Below are 6,677 nucleotides of genomic sequence, written 5' to 3'. Positions count from 1 at the left end.
GAGGTATTGTAAATCGGAATATGGAAAGCAAAATGCTGCAGCTCCTAGGAAAGTCTCATGACCTTAGGTAAGATTTCTTGACTGTGTTACAAAAGCTGTCTGTGGACTGGGTTAGAAATTAAGAGTCACCATTAAGAGTGTTCAGAGTAAAAAGGCAAGAGGAGAAGATAGTTGAATCCTGTCATGGACACCGTGCTCCTGTTCCAAATATATCTATTAGAAGTTGGGGGAAATGGGCACAAGATTTGAACAGGTGCTTCACACAGAAGAAAGCCATTGTACCAGCAGACGTGTGAAAAGGTACGTGACCTCCTTGGTCACCAAGAAAATACCAGTTGAAGCCGCAGTGAAATACCGCTTCCACCCACCAGAACAGCTGATGGTCTCAGGTCTTGCTACAGGTAGGCCAGCGACCCGGTGGGTGCTGGGAGCAGCAGCCTGGTTCCTGCCACCTCCTGGGGTGTTGCCTTTGTGAGCGCAGTTGAAGTCGGGTGACCAGTGTCGTGCCCGTTGTCCTGCCTTTGCGAATAAGAGGGGAGCAGTTTCCTTTGCTGGAAGCGGTCTGGACGGCACCCCTGTCCGTGCCTGTGGGTGAGAACTTAGCCCTTGGCCACACTGAGTCCTAATGGAACTGGACGGCGCAGTCTGTGGTTGGGGGGCCACGTGCCCCACTCAGGGCCAGTGATCCCCGAGCACAGGAAAGAAGGAGAGTGGGCAGCAGGGTCAGTTAGCTGGGTTTGTCACAACACACAGAGGGTTGCAACTGTCAAGCCCTGCCCCCATCCCGTGCCCGCGAGGCTGCTGGGGCGGAGGGTTTCTGGTTTGAGCCAACGCTTCAGTTTGAGTTCAAAAGCAGGAGAAAAAAAATGTCCCAGCTCAAGGCCACTGGGCGGGAGGAGATTACCTCTCCTCAGGGGGGTCAGCCTCTGTCCTGGTCAGGCCTGGGACAGGCTGGAGTGGGCCCACTGCGCAGGAGTGCGTCTGTTTACCCAGCCCCCATTCAGGTGCGCGCTGCGTCCAGGGTGCCGCTGCAGACACACCCCGAGTCATGTCTGGCCAGCTGTCTGGGCGCCGTGAGGCCCGGCCACGTGGGCACGCCAGATGAACCGTCTGCCTTCAAGGATTTAGGGGGTGGCGGACGCCCAAGGGCTACGGCGCAGTGGAGCAGGAGAGGGGCGCCCCTGTAGCTGGGCCGTCCGCGGAGGGACCCTCAGCAGGCACGTTGCCCACCCGGGCCCAGGGCAGCTGCTGGTTCATCTGCACCCCCTTGGCTAGCAGGCTAGTAAGCGTGGGGACTGTCCGGTGTCCCTTGTGCATACCTAGTCCTCTTAGGGCCTGAGTCCTGTCCCCTCCCAAATCCAAATGTTGAAGCCCTAACCCCCAGGACCTCAGAATGTGACCGTTTTGGAGATGGGGGCCTTTAAGTGGGTGATTAGGTTAAAATGAGCCTCTTGGGTGAGCCCGAATCCCATGTGACTGGTGTCTCCCTACAGGAAGGGGACGTTTGGGCACAGACACCGTCACATGAAGAGGCAGCGAGAGGGTGACCGTTCGCAAGTCAGGGAAAGGCCTCCGAGGGAGCCAGGCCTGCCCGCACTGCGCTTCCGGCTTCTGGGCTCCAGAACGGGGAGAGGATGGCTTTCTGCCGTTCAAGCCTGCTGTGTGCAGACCAGCGAACTGCCGGAGCTTGCTGAGCGCTGAGTCACTAAAGCGCTGTCGCGCTTGCCCTTGGCTAGCTCCCAGGGAGGTGTCGGGAGGCCGCCATGGAAGCAGAAGGCTGTGCGTGGGGCCCCCGGCGGCCCCCGGGGCACGCGGATTCCAGTAAACACCTTGCAGGAGCCTCGCGGCAGCGGCCGCCACATCCGCCTCCATCTCTGTCACTTGGGCTTGGAAAGGGAAGGCGGGCATCAGCCTGGAGTCAGGGAAGGACAGCTGCCCCTGGGGCCCTCAGCACTGCGCTGCTGGGGAAGGCTGGCCGGTCCTGGGGACCTCGGCGCCCACCTGAGACCACAGGGTGGCGGCAGGTGGACAAGGTAGACTGATGGCGCCAAGACCAAGCAGGAGGCATCCTGGCCGCGCGAGAGGGTGCAGAGCACGGTCCCCTTCCCAGTTTTGGGAGCTCAGTTACTGGGCATCCAGGCATCACGTCTGCCTCTTACATGTCAAGCAAGAATTAGGGTGAGCCCTGACCCGCGTGGCTCAGTGGGTTGGGCATCGTCCCACAAAGCAAAAGGCCCCCAGTTCAATTCCCAGTCAGGGCACATGCCTGGCTGTGGGTTCGCTTCAGTCCCGCTGGTCGGGGTGCATGCGAGAGGCAGCCAATCGATGTTTCTCTCCCTCTTTTTCTCTCTTCCCCCTCTCTCTGAAAGAAAAGAAAAAAGAAAGAATGAATGAATAAAATAATTTTTTAAAGACAAGTAGCATGAGGATTCAACCCAATGGTTTATAGAGGGGTCTCGTTCTTAGAAGATGCTCAGCCAACACCCGCTGTTCTGGGGGTCTCCTGTGGGTTGTCTCCCAATTTTTTGTGCCTATCCCCCTAAAGGAACTTTGAAAAAAAATCTGTACTAACATTTCAAGTTGATATCTGATTTTTTTATCTTAAGTCTTTAGAGTTGCAAATAATATAATTTGCCGCAATTAGTAGAGATAGTTTAAATAGAACTATGACATCACTTCTAATTGATGTCAGTAGACTCAAAATATAGGAAAACGTGGCACCCACCCTAATCTATTTTGAGAGTGGCTGTGTTTGCCCTGGGCCGAGCGGCTCGGTGGTTTGGGGCGTTGTCCTGTGCACGGGAAGGCTGCGGGTTCGACCCCGGGCTGGGGCAGGTACAGGAGACCACCGGTCAGCGTTTCTCCCATACACTTCCTCCCCCTCCCCCCTCATCAACCGATATATCCTAGGCTGAGGGTTTTTTTGGTTTTTTTTTTTAAAGAATGTGCTTTTTTTTAACGTTCAGAAATAATACTTTTCCTCTGGAATCTGCATCTCTATTTCATTTCTCTCACAGAGTTTTATCCGACAGGACATGTATAATTTCATATATAGAATTAAGCTTTGGCCATAACAGAATTAAAGTAAAATCTATAACAAACATATCCAGAAAATGCCCGAATATTTGGATATTTAAAAGCACACTCCTGGATAACCTATGGGTGGATGGAGAAATTATAAAACAAGTTAAAAATATTTATCTGAATGATGAGGAAAACAATACTTGAAAATTCTTAAGAGGCAGCTAAAACAGTGTTTAAGGAGAATCTGAGGCTTTAAAACGCTTTGTTAGGGAAGGAGAGAGACTTAAAATCAATGGCCTTGGTTTCCAGAATAAGAAGCCGCAGCCCAGAGCTCCGTGAAGGCAGAAGTCAGTGATACAGAAAATGGGAAAACGGTGGAGAACATCGCGAAGCCAGAAGCTGGCTCTTTGAACAGATCAATAAAGCTGATAAATCTCCAGTGAGCCGGCTCAAGAAAACCCCCACAAGTGATCAATACCCGCAGTGACGCTGGGACAGCACCCCGGGCCCTGCAGGCGTCACAGCGCAAAGGAGCGGCCTGGAGGGGGATGGAAGGACAGCGCAGTGCCCCGCCCCCAGCAGGTGCAAACGTGAGTCTTTCCTGTGCGAGACTTGAGGACACGAAGAGAAAATTCCAGTATCTCTGTTTAAAAAAATTGAACTTGTGATTACTGTTTCCACAAAGAAAATCCCAGGCCTGTACCTTCAATCTTTTCTTTTTTTAATTGATTTGGGAGGGAGGGAAACATCGACCCGCTGTTCTGGCCACCCACCCGTTCGCTGGCTTCACCCGGCGGCCAGCGGTCTTTCTAGAGCAAAAATCTGTCTTGTCATTCCTGTACCCAGAGTCCTTCACAGCTTACTCCCCGATGTGCCACTCAAGGCAGTTTGGTCCAAACGCTGCCTGCGACGACCCCACCCACCATCCTCCTCCTCTTCTCTCTCTCTAGCCCCTGCGCGGCCCTTCTACCCCATCCCGCTCTCCAGCGGCAGTTCCCCGTGCCCCCACCAGGGGGCATTTGGAAATGACTTGTCACAGCCCCTGCAAGATGTCACTGCCGTTGGCAGGGCAGGGGCCAGGGTGTCAGACATCCAGCCCCGCAGGGGCGCCCGGCTGAGCGCGCCAGGAGAACGCACTAGGTCTTGATTAATTGAATCGTCCGGGTTTCCGCTCCGGGGATCAGACTCTTCCAGCCCCACCTTTCACCTCTTCCTCACCTGGCTGCCTGACCCAGCCTCTGGGGCCCCGCTTCAGCGTTCCTTCTGGGAGACCGTTCCAAAATAGGCCCAGCCAGTTTACGGCAGTGAATCTGCCTCCCCGCGCACCCCTCTTATCAAATAGAAGTCAAGTTCAAGTCCAGGTGCAGAGACTTTTAATTTGAATATACTAAGGAAAAACACTGGGGTCGGGGGCGGGGTGGGGGTGGGGGTGGTTGGATTTAGTATTTACTCTGTCGCCATGGTAAACCCTCTGCTCTCTTGAAAGAGGCGTTTCCCTGATCTTCATTTCCCGGGACTGCAAGTGGGTCCTGCTGCCGCTCCGGCTCCCCCCTGGCCCTTCCCAAGGGCCCCCTCTCCTCGCCCTCCACGGCACCTCTCCTGTTCGTCTTGGCCTCTAAGCATGCCAGCTCTTCCTCCTCCCAAGGTGGAGCTCAGGTGAGCTTCCGCTCCCAGCACCCAGCCCGGAGCCTGCTCCCTGGGGACCACCCCGCGCCCCTCTCCGGGCAGAGCCTGGGGACGGCCAGGGAGGATCTGAAGGTTAACGAGGGCGGGCCGAGCCATGCGGCACTTGGCACTTGCCATCTGTGTCACCGACACAGCAAAGGGGACCCAGCACAGGACGCTGTCCCTTACACGGCGGCATTGGTCATGATGGGTTGTGGTCGCACTGAAATCTGACCAAACGCAGGAAGGGAGGTCCCCCTGTGCTGTTGTCACTGGGTGGTTGCGGCCTTCCGCCTGTGGCTGGCTCTGAAGACCTGTCAGTCAGGGCGAGAGGATTAGCCTCGCCCATGTGGGGGGAAAATCGGGAAGGGAAAAAAAAAAAAAAAAAAAGAAACCTTGTCTGAACTTGAAAATAAAAACGCTGATGTGGTTTTTATTCCAGAAACATATCTCACTGATTAAGAGCACGGAGAGCTACCGGCTCCTGGGTGGGCCCGCAGAGCTGGCGGCCGCGCGCAGTGCGGGGGCCCCGCGGGGCGGGCTGGGCACGGCGCGTGTGCGGCGGGCACACAGGGCGGCCAGAAGGCAGCCCGTCGCAGCGAGGAGAGCGTGGACGTGGAGTCAGCTGCTGCCACTTCTTAGCTGCGTGACCGCGGGCAAGTGACAGACTCGTTTGACCATCCACAAAATGGGAATGGTGGCCCCTCGCTCACTGAGGGTAATGAGAGCACGCAGGCACCCACGCGGAATGGGCGCTCCGTGGATGGTGACTGCTCAGTGGCCAAGGTGGAGGCGGGCCTCTGACCGAGGCTCTCCCCTCCTTCCCCTCCCCCCTAGGCCACCCAGGGCCACCGCCTCTTCCAGGCAGCCTGCCTGTGTCTGAGTCTGAGCTGCAGGAGCGGCCTTGGCCCCGGAGGGCCTTAGTTTCCATGACCGTGAGGTGGGGGGTCACCTCTGAGCACTGGGACCACACAGGGCTTGTGGCTGCGCCTGGCTGCCGAGGCCCTTGCCAGGAAGGCAGCTTCGCCAAGGATCCCTCCCCGCCCGGCGCGGCTGGCGTGTCCTCCAGTTTCACTGGGCCGGGTCACGGCACGATGGCAGCGGCTGATAATGCCGTAATTGGGGTGACCTGGGCACCTTCCTAGGTGCCGCTGCTGCTGACTCACCCGCACTGGGTCGGCGTGGCACTGCCATCCGGCCCGGCAGGCGGGGAGACGGCCTCCTCTGGTGTTCTCAGTGTCTGGCTGTGGGGTCCCGAGTCGCCCGGGGATCCCACCCCTCGGGGGACGTGTGCGTGGAGCCTCGGTTCCCAGGGTCCTGCTCGGGTAGCTGGCACTTCGAGGGTTTCCCGCGCGCTCTGTTCCCGGCGGTAAATACCCGTAAATAATGGATCTGCACAGGAGCTCCCCGAGGCCTCAGCCCTTCCAGCTGCTCCCCGTTCTCTGCTCGCCCCCCCCCCCCCCGCCGCCCTCATGTGCTCCACCCTCCCTCCCACCCTCTCTCCTCTCTTCCGCTTCTTCCGGGGCTCCTGCCTTCCGTCCTCCCCGCTGCCTCCGGGGCCCCGCGCTGGGTGCAGGGCCCACTGGGAGCCCGACCAAGGGGCCGATGAGCCATGACCCAGGGTGAGGGCAGGTCCTGGGGAAACGTGGAGGTGGCCCAGGATACGCGTGTCATGAGCAGTCTGGAGCCACCCACGGCCCATCGCTGTTCCCCAAAGGGCTGAGCTCCGTGGAGTGTAGTTTGGCTTCAGAAGGCAGGAAAGCCATGCCCACCCATGGCATCACTGCAGCTCCAACCTCCGGCCCGTGTGGCCGCGATGCCCGTGCTGGGGGGCGAGGGGGCACTCTGCACGCCCCCAGGCCGTGGCTCCCCTCCTGTCCCCCCGCCTTTCCTGCTGTAGCAGGTGCGGCGTGGATACCGACCACGGGCAGCAGTGGTCACTGAGCGCCAGGCAGGCAGGCCGGGCCCTCACTCCTGCGGCCCCTGGG

The 6,677-nt window shown here is 58.0% G+C and overlaps 1 long non-coding RNA gene across 1 annotated transcript; it reads right to left on the bottom strand.

The window, feature by feature from the left end:
- Positions 1-4,602: 4,602 nt before the first annotated feature.
- LOC150010884 (uncharacterized) lies at positions 4,603-6,395 on the bottom strand. The gene is made up of 3 exons (XR_016510628.1): positions 6,185-6,395; positions 5,856-6,046; positions 4,603-5,003 (listed from the first exon to the last, which is right to left on the bottom strand). It is a non-coding gene; the product is annotated as an uncharacterized LOC150010884 (long non-coding RNA).
- Between the last annotated feature and the right edge of the window lie 282 nt (positions 6,396-6,677).

Source organism: Furipterus horrens, unplaced genomic scaffold, assembly GCF_987537825.1.
Source record: "Furipterus horrens unplaced genomic scaffold, mFurHor1.1.pri manual_scaffold_4, whole genome shotgun sequence".
NCBI lineage: Eukaryota > Metazoa > Chordata > Mammalia > Chiroptera > Furipteridae > Furipterus > Furipterus horrens.
The sequence above is the reverse complement of the archived record's forward strand: the minus strand, read 5'-3'. Positions and strand labels throughout refer to the sequence as shown.